The sequence below is a fragment of the Peromyscus californicus genome, unplaced genomic scaffold, assembly GCF_007827085.1.
Source record: "Peromyscus californicus insignis strain IS unplaced genomic scaffold, ASM782708v3 Scaffold_8__1_contigs__length_139910024, whole genome shotgun sequence".
Classification (NCBI taxonomy): Eukaryota; Metazoa; Chordata; class Mammalia; order Rodentia; family Cricetidae; genus Peromyscus; species Peromyscus californicus.
Window position 1 is genome coordinate 108,970,737 of NW_026294606.1, and position 13,168 is coordinate 108,983,904.

The following is a 13,168-nucleotide window of genomic DNA, read 5'->3' on the forward strand; positions in this document are numbered from 1 at the left end:
GATACAAGCATCAAAGATTAGAGTACATTAGAAAGAAAACTGACTTAAATGCAGCCTAACTCTCTTGGCTGAAGATGTAAAATAAAGCTCCGAGTGAGCATTATAGCAGAAGGATTTTAAGAGGCTTCCAGCCTCTGACTTGAGCAGAGCTCCTTCATATATGAGCAGGATTTATTCTCTGTCATTCTTACCGAGGGGGGAATCACAGCCCTGTCTGATGCTATAACACAGCTCTACACAACTGCTGAGCATGTGTTGTTTTTCCTTCTTCCTTCTCATAAAAGTGGGTTCCTATAAAGGGATTCATAAAAGTGGGTATCACTTTTAACCAAACAAGAGGTATAAAAGAAGAAAATGTCAGGTAGATTTTTGAGGACGTCTTTGCATATATGCAAGTACCTCAGAGGTAAATCCTGGGGGAACTGGCCTAGATAACACTTCCCATGAGAATAGTAGATTCTAGACATTGTCAAGTGACTCTTCCAGGTGAATTCAAGAACAGTAAATGTATTCATACCAGTGAAGGACATTATTTCACTAACGAAGTACAGCAGAACATAACTAAAACACTTTAGCAGAGTAAATCTAGTGTACTTAATGAGCTAAAAGGAAGACCCAGCGCCCCCACTAGACTCCTTCCCTGACTCATGTTACCCTTCAGTGGCCAACTTCAGTGTCTGAAGAAAATGACAGGCTTTCATTCACTGAAGCCCTTTGGAAAGTATGGGTGCCTTTGTGAGAACATGGTGTCAGGAATTCACTGCTCCTTTACCAGTTAACCTATTCAGAGGCTGTTCACTGTCATTTAGCTTAGGTCTGTGTCAACCTGATAGACAATACCCAGGATATTAAGCAAACTTATTTTTTTCACCCTTGTGAATTGAAAGACAATGGAGCTCTCAAAGCATTTATCTTCACAAAATCTTAGTAGAGTTGACTGACAAGATAGCTTTTTGCTTTTTACATTTTACTCATTTTTATTTGAAAAGTGAAGGTTGGAGGGCAACTTTTGAGAGCCAGTTCTTTCTTGTTACCATGTGGATTTGGGGGATTGGCCTCAGATCATGAGGCTTAGCAGCAAGAAGTTTCACTTACTCAACAATTTCTCATCAACTGGTGTTCAGTTTGTCAGTGTGAAAGGATAGTCCTGCTTTATTTTCAGAATCTTGATTGTATTTCTATCTGAGTTTCATTTCTCCACAGGGAATTCCCTCCTTACTCATTTTAAGTCAGTCACATCACTATGGATGTTATAATCTCCCTCTCTGCTGATGAGAAAGTAGTAACAGGCTGTGACAGGGCTAAAACACTGCAGTGGGTGTGTGTCACAATGCCTTTCTGACCATGAATACTGGCATCTGCTCCATTGAAAAGTTTGCAGATAATTTTATGTCTTAATTGTGTGGAGGTTGCCTATATCTGATCAAATGTTAGAGATATTGTCTCTGGTCTTGCGTGAGGTGGAAAGTTAGTTCTTCACTGTCCTTATGGGTTCCCCCATCAGGCTACTTTCTCTGTGTATTACAGCAGCCTGGCAAGCTAATAGAGTTCTTATTCATTTTTTTAAATGACATCAGTGGACTACTTCCCCAAGTATTTGCCCTATTTTATATATAAAGAATACAGTTGGTTTGAGCGTTTAAATGGACTGCTGTAGAATGGAGTAGCCTGTGTCTCAATCCTAGACTCACTGTGCTTTGACACTGTGATTGATGGGAACTTCATACATCCTTGTTGTACCTCAATTTCCTAGATATGAAATAGAGGAAGTATAGTCCCTGACTACAAGAATCTTATAAGAATACATATACAGGAAAGTACTTAGTCCAGCACTCAATGAATAGCAAACACTTAGTAAATTGTATCAATTTTCAGTGCTTGTTTGGATTAAGCTGAGTCTAGGTAACTCATGTGTAACGTTTCTGAGAGAGTTTATGCCACCTCTTCATGACGGTGATCATACATTAAATCCCCACAGGTGCTGAGATGCCTCACTTGGCAAGTGAAGCAGTGGAGATATGTGACTCATACTTTTCCAAACTCAATATTGGCACAAACAGAGGCATCCAATGCCATTCAGAAATTACCTGTTATTTTGCCACTTTTTTGATAATAGTCATATTTTTTCAACAAATGATAACCACTGTCTCTGATTTTCATTATTTTAGGAAACAAAACAAAGAGTGTCATGTTCCATTATCAAGACTGAGTAATTTGAGCTAAAAGAGTACCTCATTATAGTCCTTGAAAATCAATCAGAGTTATCCCTGTCATCAAATACATGAATGGGTAATATTTTTAGTCACACACACATATGTATACATTCAGATAAATGCATTTTTGCTCTCTTATTCTCTTACATATAAGCACATTTGTGCTCTCTCACTCTCTTTTTTTCCTACTGTCATTCATTGGTGAGTGCAGTAAGTGAGCCCTGAAGAGGGTAGAAGTCTACTGACTCAAGAAGATAAAAATGAGTATAAGGTGAATTGCAGTCTTCAGGTAGCTCATAGCTTCTCTGGATACAAAATTGTAAAGGGCAGATAGCCACAATAACAAAGAGTTCTTGCCCTTGAGAAAACCCAAAAGCCATAGAGTATAGTAAGGGACTCCAATGTGGTGTGCTAAGAGGATCTTGGAGATCTCTCTAAGTTCACACAGGAAGTAAGATGAAGGTCTAGTGATGTTCTACCAACAATGAACAAAGAGTTTATTTAGATAAAGGAATGACATGTTCAGAAAGGCACAGAGGTTATCAGCTGCCAAGTCAATGAACACCAGGATTTCTCATGCTGGATGTACTGTGGGCAAGTGAGACTGAGACAGGCTCAGTCATGAGTAGGCTGTGTTATTGAATGTGGACACCCCTTGGCCGGATGAGAAACCACTGAATGGGGGCTTGAGAGAGGGCACGGTGGTTAAGAATACTCAATGCTTTTCTAGTTTGGTTTCCAGTATGTCAGGCAGCTCACAACCACCTGTTATTCAAACTCCAAGTGAATTGACACCCCCTCTGACCTCCTCAGCATCTGCACACATGTGGTGCACATACAGACAAGCAGGTATACACACATGCACAGAAAATAAATAATTGTAAAAAAAAAAAAAGAAATCACTGAGTATTTTAACATTTTCAGACACACATATATGTACATTTTTAGATATAATTGTGTGTGTGTGTGTGTGTGTGTGTGTGTGTGTGTGTGCATTGCATTTCTGGTTGGTGGCTTCTGTTAAATAAGAAGTGTCTGTTTTGTTATGTGCATATTTTCAAGTTATTTCATTTAAGACAGAGAGGCAAATTGGCAAAATAAAAGAAATCAAACTATAGAAAAAGGTAAATGGTGTTACAGAAGACATATGATCATGTACACGTGTTTGCCTTGTTCACATAGGTTATTCTCTATTAAATCTTATTAATAAACTGTAAGGATGTCTTAAACACTTTCCTTAAGTTTGATTCTATTACTTGTTGCCTCTTTGCTTCTGAAAAAAATTACTGGCATTTTAGGGTAAGAATAAAATATATTATCTTAGACAAAGGATTTTAATTTCATTATATTGCAGTGTTCTCAGGTTGTATAATTACAGGAATATGTTCAGTGTTTGTGTACAGCTTTATTGTGATTATTCTTAGACTGAGAACACTTACTTATTGTGACAGGACCCTTCTTCTTCTTCTTCTTCTTCTTCTTCTTCTTCTTCTTCTTCTTCTTCTTCTTCTTCTTCTTCTTCTTCTTCTTCCCAATTTCAAAGTTATCAGGATGGAGTAAATAGGGCAGGGACTTTGATGTCAGGGAAACCTAGATTGGAATTCTCATTGCCTGGTTATCTTGGGCAAGTTATTAGCCTCTCTGAACTCTGCATCCTTTCTCTTTTGTGAAGTTGGCATGAGATAAGCTAAAGCCCCTCTGAGCCTTCGTGGAAGCATTAATTAAAAATAAATGCATGCAACAAAACACACCTTGTCCATGGCAATAATATCAGGGATCTACAGTGGTTGGAGAATGATGCCAGGTCATTCTGGAATTGTTAATATGCTAAAGAGAGAAAGTGAAACTGCAATTTGGGCAAGAAATTGTAATAACATGTAGAGGAGCAGGAGGCTACCTCATATGCTAGAATAGTTTGTTTATTCATTTCTCAAAGATATTACAAAGGCTGTGAATATTTATTTAGTTCTGCTCCCAATAGCCCTTCTAATAGGGAATTATTTGGGTACAACGAAAGACATTTGTAAATGCGGCTGATAAGACTGCCATTGGACAAGGAGTGTTTTGTTGGACACAAGAATTCTATTATCCCTGGCTTCAGTTGTCAAGTGCCCGGGGAACCCAGAATTTATGGTAGCAGCACAATGAGCCTTTCAGGACCCAACGAAAGAGCTGTGAGATCCTGCTCCACGGCTTTTCAGGGCTTCTAATCTTTTTATCGGGCCAGGACAATGCCGGATTCAGCTGCTGCCTGAGCCTCCTGACTGTCCATTGGCCATCAGGTATTGTGCAGTAATTACCATGGTGACAATGGACTCTCTTCTACGCCTGTCCATCGGCCCTTTAGAAAAAAGCAAAGGTTGTCATTTTGTATTAGGTGTTTCTGAAGGCATGGCTTACTTAGGAAAATGACTAAAGGGACATAAAAATAATCATGTTAAAAGATTAATTTAAAAGGCTGCTGTGTCAAATCCATTTGGAGCCCAGGAACTTTTTGTGGATGGTTTCTTGTAATTACAGTTAGTTTTGGGATATCATCCCATGGTTCTATCAGTGAGGAACCAGCCTGGGAGACTTAACAGGGGACATAAAACATGGGCTGCTGGAAACCTGTAATCGCACATGGAAGCAGAGGTCTAAGCTCAGCCAACGAACATCACAGCATCTGTAAAACGCTTTGAGACTTGGTTTCCTCATATGAAAAAAAATGACAATGCTGGTGATCACAGATGGATATTAGTTACACATTATATGATTGCAAATGTCCTATATAAATGCTGACATATCTACTGATGAGGTTTATGAAAAGTAAATGTACAAAGGAATATCAAACAACCATAACCACTGTAAAATGTAAAATGTGTATCTGTCTTCTTACAATCACAGCTCATGATTATTAATTGAGGTTTTCAATTTATTCTTACTTACTGCTCTTCATAATAATCCTCCAAAGTTGTTATAATCCACATTTTATATAGAGAAGGAGGACTCAGACAGTTACTCCTTATCCATACTCAATCTAGTGCCTCACAGGCAAAATCTGAGCTTTAAGTCATGTTTTCTCACAGTGTTTCTCCCTTTCTTCTGAAAATTCATAATCGACAGGCTTATCTTATGAAATATGCTTCACCATATGGTTTAGGGACTTTGGCAATAACAAGAAAAAAAAAACACCCAGTGGTGATTATTAATGGCGCTTAATCATCACTTTGACAATGTTGAGAACATGTAACACTCTAAAAAGCCGTAAGCTCCCATCTGTAGATGTCCAGAGTGTACTGCACTCATTGAGCCCCTTCTGCTGCTTGCTGAGCAAGAAAATCACAGAGAAGGATCAGCCACATGCTTCTAGTCATTGCTTCTAGAGGAGAGTAAAGTATTGTCCTAGCAGTCATTTCACAAACCTGCGTTGTGACTCACTTTTACAGTAATGACATGCAAAAGCTTAGTCATTATTTATTTTGATTGACTCTGCTCCCAGCTCTCTTCAGTTCTTTGTTGCATGCTTACAGTAAATGTAGAAGGTATCTTTGGACACACAACAGGAGCAGGCACTGCTTGCTCTGAGAAGTGGCCCAGATGTTGGGGCTGTTAGAGATTGTGAGAGGAGTGGACTTGTGGTAACTTAGTGCATTCCTGGTATTTCCCTGCTGCATGCACTTGGGCATTCATGACAAAGCCCCAGTTTCTGTACCTGTAAAATGAGGTTGCACTACCATCTCCCTTGTCTACCTTGCTCCTCCTCTGTCATTTTTTTTTTTTGTCAGCACAGAGGCTATGCTTTAATCTAATGCTGTTTCAGCCAGCAATTTCGGCTCTGCAGTTACTGGCCTGCTTCTCTGGCAGCAGCCTTGGCCACTCAGGCCTTAGCCTGGCAGGAATTCTGTTCCTGCAGGCACCGGCTATGTCGCTGGTGCCAAATATAGCTTTTAATTAAATCTCTATTGTTCTATTTATCAATAAAACTCAGGAGTCAAAGGCTGGGGTGAAAACCTGCTAGCTCAGAGAGAGTGAGTAACTACTAGCTGACCTTGTCTCTTTTCTGGCATCTCCAAAAGAGAGCGTTCTTCCATTCTACTTAAACAACAACAACAAAAAAAAACCCATGCCAAACAAAGTCCCTCCTTACTACTTTCTTTGCATCTCTCCATTGTCTTACAGACACCCTCTGACTCTCTATGATCACTTCCTGTCAACTGGTTTCTAACTCAGCCTCCTGGCCCAAGGTTGATTTTATTTAATTAACTCAAATGCAAATGCAAACTTGGGGTTCACAGTGTGGCCAAATATCCCACAACACCCCTCTATGGCAATGATTTCTTTAAGCCCTCATTCTTGCTATGGCTTTTGTGCCTACAGTACCTACAGATATAGGTCTGAAGATACTGATGGATGCATTGATGGAGTAAGTGGAAAGAGGGTACTTTAATATATTCTACACATACTATCATCCACCCCTCTACCACTGCAACATGGCTGGTTTTTTATCGCTGTGCTGTTGAATATGCTTTTAGAATATACTCAGCCTTGCTGAACTTATATTCTAGAACAGGGCCTCCACTAGAAATGGCTCAGTTCTTAGGGGTCCTTACTGCCCATGCAGAAGTCAGGTGTTCTGTTCCCATCAGCCGTGCCAGAAGTCTTCGAAGAGCATCCACACATGGTAATCTATATGCCAAAGCATTAGTTTTAGAGATCTGGAAAAGAAAAAGAAATGACTGTGTTTAAATCAAACCTTCAAATTAGGGTCCTTACTTTACCCATCCATCCATCCAGCCATTATTTTTTGAGACTGACTCTCATGTGGAAGCCAAGGTTTGTATCAAACTCACTATCTTCTATCCTAGATACCTGAATGTATGAATCACAGGCCTGCACACCTGTATTTGTTTGAGTGGTCTTAATTTTGATATGTATGCATAGTGATTTTCCCTTCACATTTCTTCACACCTGTAGCCTTCAGGTGTTCTTGTTCCTGATTTCTTTGTCTCTCAAATAACATATGCTATTTAATGCCTGTCTTCCTAAGAACTTTAATCCTACAGATGGGTGGCCATGCATGGCAATGAAAGGGGCTGCTAGAGCACTGGGTGGCTGCACTGGAAGGTGACACTAATGACTCCCAGGCTTGGTACATGAAAGAGGAACATCTTAGAGCAGGTAGGGTATGGATGGGGCAAGGCTGGATTCAGAAGAACAGAAGGCAGCACATGATTCCAGGTTAGAGGGCCATGGAGTATGTGCAAAATGACAGAAAATGGACATTTTAACATGAAGGACTTTGCAGAAGGCAAAGGTGTAGAGTAAATCCTCACAGCCCTCTCAGACCCTGAAACATTGCTAAAAACTCAAATAAGTTTAGAGTGTTTACATTTAATATGTCATAGTTAGAAGGCAACCCTTTCCCCAGAGCTCACAGCTCCTCATTCACAAAGTTTTGGAGTTAACAGAACTCTAAATACTTAAACAATGGCCATCTTTTGGTTTGTTTGTTTGTTTCTTCCAAAATGTCTCTGTGACCTTTGGATGAAAGGCATTTCATATGTAATAGCCTGAAAGGTGAAGAAGCAAGGCAAAGTGAAGACTCCAGGTGGTTTCAGTAGACGAAATGAAGTTTTATAGATAGTGCTAGCCACGGAGTGCACCATAGCATTATTATCCTAGAGAAGAAAGACAGAAGGAACAAGAGCTTGGACATTTGTCTTTTAGATACTCGCCCTGTGTCTCTTGTTTTTGTCTGTGACCCTCAGCAATAGTTTTACTCCACTGAGTTGGATGGGGAATACCAACAGTGCTATCTCAGATACAAGAGAATATATTATATATAACTTGGTAAAATGCCTTTTTCATGCTGTTTATAACATTTTAATAATCCATTGCTCATTAACATCCCATTCAGACATGTGTTGACTGATAACAGTTCTTAATTACCCTACACAGTGCTGAGAGTTGTGTGAACCCACATAGACACTACTTTATTTGGAGTCTCTTCAGTCATGCAATTGGATAAGTAAAATTATATAAAGGTTTGAAAAGGTTGACAATTAAAATTGGCACCTTTGTTCATATGTGTCTGGGACAAATAGAGATAGGAAGGTGCTCTCTCTCTCTCTCTCTCTCTCTGTGTGTGTGTGTGTGTGTGTGTGTGTGTGTGTCTATGCTGACTGCTCCAGGAAGAGTAGCTTAAATAATATATACTTACCTCAGAGTCTGGAGACTAAGTAGTTCAAGATGAAGGCACTAGTACGTTTGGTTCCTGGGATGACCGCTTCCTGGTCTTGCAGACAGTCATCTTTCACTTTTCACTGTTTTCTCACATAAGAGAAATATAGACACAGAAGACAAAAAGGAGAGAGAGAGAGAGAGAGAGAGAGAGAGAGAGAGAGAGAGAGAGAGAGAGAGAGAGAACATGCTACTATGCATTCTCACTTTGCATGGATGCTAATCTCACCAAAGCAGCCCTACTTCCACCTAAGTATCTCTCAAAGAAGGCCCCAGCCTTCAAATACTATTATATAGATATTGAGAGGGGGTTACAAACTTTCAACCTACAAGACTTTACCCTGTCCTCAAATTCATACTCTTTCACATACAAAATACAACCTTTCCATTTGAACAGCTCCTAAGTCTGACTTGTTTTCATACTACTTTTATACTTATTTATTTTTATTGAAAATAGTTTTTTATATAATATATTCTGATTACCTTTTTCTCCTCCTGCAACTCCTCCGAGATCCTCCCTATTTTCCCACCCACCCAAATCCATACCCTTTTCTTCTTTCTCATCAGAATACAAACAGGCATCACAAAAAAAGGGTAAAATAAAAACAGATGAACCAGAATAGGAAAAACAAACAAACAAACAGAAGAAAAGGTGCCCAAAGAAAAGCTCAAGGAATGCACATAGACACAGAAACAGACAAATGTGTTCTCATACCTACACCCAGAAATCTCATAAAAACAAAAAACCAGAAACCATAATGTATATTCAAAGGGCATACACGTGAGGTAAAACGAGAACAATAACAACCAAAGCCCTAACATAGCATTATGAGAAAGAACTCCCAAACAATGCTATTGAGTTCCTTTCTTCTTGGCCATCTACTGCTAGGTATGGGGCCTAGCATCAAGAATGGTTTCCAATACCCAATGAGACTCTGTGGAGAAAACTAATATTTCTTTTGTGAGTGGTTATCATTTGGACATAGCTTCTGGGTTGAAGATGGGGCCTCATGCCCATTTCCCTTTTCAGGGCTGGGACTCCATCTATCCTAGACCTGTGCAGTTCCTATTCATGCTGCCACAGTCTATGTGTGTGGGTCCTATTGTATTTAGAAGGCCTTGTTTCCTTGGCATCCTCATGCCCTCTGGCTCTTCCAATCTTTTACCTTATATTCCTCAGGGTTCCCTGAACCATAAGTGGTGGCAGGAAGTGGGGCAACAATAGTTTTAATCTTCCACCTCTCATCTAAATTTTATCTATATCAAACATGGAATAATCAAATCACAGTTCATTCTGAGGCCAAATACCCTGTAGATATGAATTTGTAGATCCAAATGAATTATGTGCTTCCGTGATATGATGTTGAGAGGCATAGGGTAGATAGACGTTCTCATTCCAAGAGAAGGAAACTGTAAGAAAGAGTGATGGGTCCCAAGCAAGTCTAAACCTAAGAGGGCAAACCAATAGCTATGAAGGCTAAAGAAAAATTGTTTTCAGTTTGAAAACTCTTTTCCTTTCTCTCTATAATAGTTTTTAAATCCATTGCAGTAAAGGCCCCTCACCTGAGATTCACTTAATGTTAGTTAATTGGTTATACCGATCTGGTTGAGATCCAGGTCCTGAGATCTAAACATGTGATTTATTGGTGGCAGCATATTTGCTGCCTGGCTACAACATGTCTCCTGCTTGCCTCATCAGTTCCATGTTGTGTGAATGCCTCCATGTGTGTCCAGCATAAGTCCAGGGCTGCCCTGTCCTTGGCATCCTGAGTATCTCACACAATAAGGTAATTTTATTGTTCTTGTTGATAAGATCATTTTCGATTTCAAATGCATCTGTATTCTTTCAGTGAGGGTTTTTCTTTGTCTTTTATTTTGTGTTTTGTCTGTTTTATTTTGTTTGAATGTGTTGTATGAAGGAGCTGTTATATAGAGAAAGGAAAAGTAGATTTTGAGATAAACAGAGTACAATAAATAGTTAATGAAAATTTTGATTAAGACCAAGCCATGCTGGTCATAGAAGGCAGACATTCTAGAGCTGAATGACATTCAAGAACATCTGTAGGCTGCAGTCTTAGGGATGCTTTGCTTCTTGAGTTCAGTGCCTCAGTTTTCAAAGATGACAGCTGTTTAGACACTCCATGTATTTTTCTCCATTCCTTCAACTAATATATGAACAGATGCTCTGGGATAAAGAATATGTTAAACACTTCAGTAGATTCAAAGTTCAATAAGACCAAAATCCAGACAGAACACATCTCCTCCCACACAGAAAATCTAGATTTTGTTGTAGGGAAGGGGAAATGCAAGTCAGATGAAGACTGGCAAGAATGCTTAACCCTGTGCTCTGATCTTCTTGGATGTGAACAACTATCCCATCACAGTTCCCTGTCATGCTTGAGTAGATTATCACATGAGGACTGGTCAGCTCCAAATTACTGTTTCTCACCTTTGGAGGGAATGCATGACTTTGAATCAGAGTATATGTTGACTGAAAAATTGTCTTTCAGTCTTTCTATCTACCCTGAAGAGGTTATTGTTATTTCTAGAGCAAGTGGATGTGATATTCACAGCAGAAGCACTTGGACAGTTCTCCAGCTTTACCTTTGTTATCAAAGTACTAAAGATATATGTGGTTAATCACACTACACTAGTAATTCTAAATCCACAAGTTTCCCCAGTTTTTCATACAATTGTAATAGCTTATTTATAATTTCTTTGTATGCCTAGGGTATTGTCTTTGAAGGGAAAAGTCTGTCTTATGCAACTGTCTATCCCCAATATAAAGCAATTACTTTAGTAATTGCTACTGGGTCTATATTACTAATGATGCTTCTTTTCTTTATTTTTTCTTTCAGAAATCACTGTGCTTTTGGCTTTGTGGCCCTGTGAAGACATTCATTTCTGTTGTTATTTGTTGAGTGACCAATCAGATGGGTGGAATATGTTATAGGAATTGGCAGCAAGTGTCCAATGGGTGAAGAAGGTAAGATGGGCCAGCAGTACTGAGGGCATCACATGTTACTATGTCTGTGAAGATGGGAGTTAAGCCTTCCAGTTACAGTCCTCATGTCTGACTTGAGCTAGAATTTCACTAAACCTGAAGTGGAATTTTAGAGGGAGGGAAATCTGTCTCTTTGGCTTTAAAAAGGCAACTATTCAATGTTGCTTTGGTTGAGTTCTCTTTAATTTGTACCTGTTAGGCGTCAATCTGGGGAGGACACTCTTTTTAACTGAATCTGGTATGGAAGAAAGGAGAAAGATTAAAGATGATAATTCTCTGATGAGGACATGTCTGGACAGACTAATTAAGATGATTACTACCCTGAATTTTTATTTTTTTTGAAAGGAAGTTTTTTTAAAATAAAAACAAGGTAGCTTGCATTCTTTAAAAAAAAAGAAAGAAAAAAAGAAATTGCTAAGCGTCTGGAATACTCATACCTCAAAAGCCAGAGAGGCTCAATCATGAGCCAGAAAGTCTGATTTTAATGCTAGGCCCAGCTCTGCTGTTCACTGACTGAATGTCTTTAAGTTAATGAGCTCTTTCCTGAAATAATACAGTGATTGGATCCTTAATCTCTGACAGTTCTTAAGTTTTAGAATTTTCCAAGTTCATTTACGTTCATCTTATCTGTTCAATGGTGACTGACACCATTTCCACAGGCCATTGATATTGTATCCTCAGTTAGAAATTTATGTTTCAGATGTGGTCTCTCTTGTGGAGCTCTGAATGGTCTGATACTCACTATGTAGACCAGGTTGGCCTCAAACTCACGAAAATCCACCTGCCTCTGTCTTCTGAGTATTGAGATTGAAGGCATACACCACCATACCCGACTTCCAGATAGAAATTTTAACATTAATTCTTTTGTGATGACTTGTTACTTTCTGAGATTCTAGACCTGTCTATCCAAATGCCTGTGTCCATTGTGCATACCTACATCTTCCAGGTGGTACATGTGTACAGGCTAAATGCATGTTACATATTTTCCTCTAAATCTTCACTGTGTCCTATATCTCACATTTCAGTGGGAGAACAACAATTTAGACGCAGGAAAGATTCCATGTGTCTCTCAGTTCTTATCTCTTACAGTAACTGATTCTAGTAGATTCCTATATGTACTAGTTTCAATTATTCCTTAATTTTTTTTGTTCATCTATTACAACTGACACTATCCAAGGTAAGACAGATTCTTCTCTAATATTACTGATATTTTGGCCTCTCTAGCTATCTGTCTTCATCAGCTCCAAAGGGTTCTATCTTCCATACATATGGTGAGAAGTGTTTCCCTAAGTCTGTGTATTATGTTATTCTTCTGGTTCATCCCCTTTAAAGACAGACCTATGGATTAATTATGAGTTTCTTTTTTAAAAAAATAATTTATTTAACTTTGTTTTATGTGCATTGGTGTTAAGGTATTGGGTCCCCTGAAACTGGAGTTACAGACAGTTGTGAGCTGCCAGGTAGGGGCTGGGAATTGAACCTGGGGCTTCTGGAAGAACAACCAGTGCTCTTAACCACTAAGACATCTCTCCAGCCCCTAATTATGAGTTTCTTAAGAGACTTCCAGAATCCTTTAATAAGAAAGCCCCCCTTTTACTAACCAGATTCACATCTAAGCCACTCTTCCTGCACACTCACTCTTTGTTATATGTCCCTCCAGGAGTTATCCATTAGGACACAGGCTCATTTCCCCCAAACAATAACATTTCTCTTCTTTTATGTTTCTTAG

At 39.1% G+C, this 13,168-nt stretch overlaps 1 protein-coding gene across 2 annotated transcripts in view; it reads left to right on the forward strand.

The window, feature by feature from the left end:
- Cdh11 (cadherin 11) overlaps window positions 1–13,168 on the forward strand; it is a 162,654-nt gene that overhangs the window by 56,235 nt on the left and 93,251 nt on the right. For both annotated transcript variants that reach the window (XM_052729378.1, XM_052729379.1), the window contains exon 2: window positions 11,294–11,421. The gene's annotated coding sequence lies outside the window, so the exon portion shown is untranslated. The remainder of the gene's footprint in view (window positions 1–11,293; window positions 11,422–13,168) is intronic.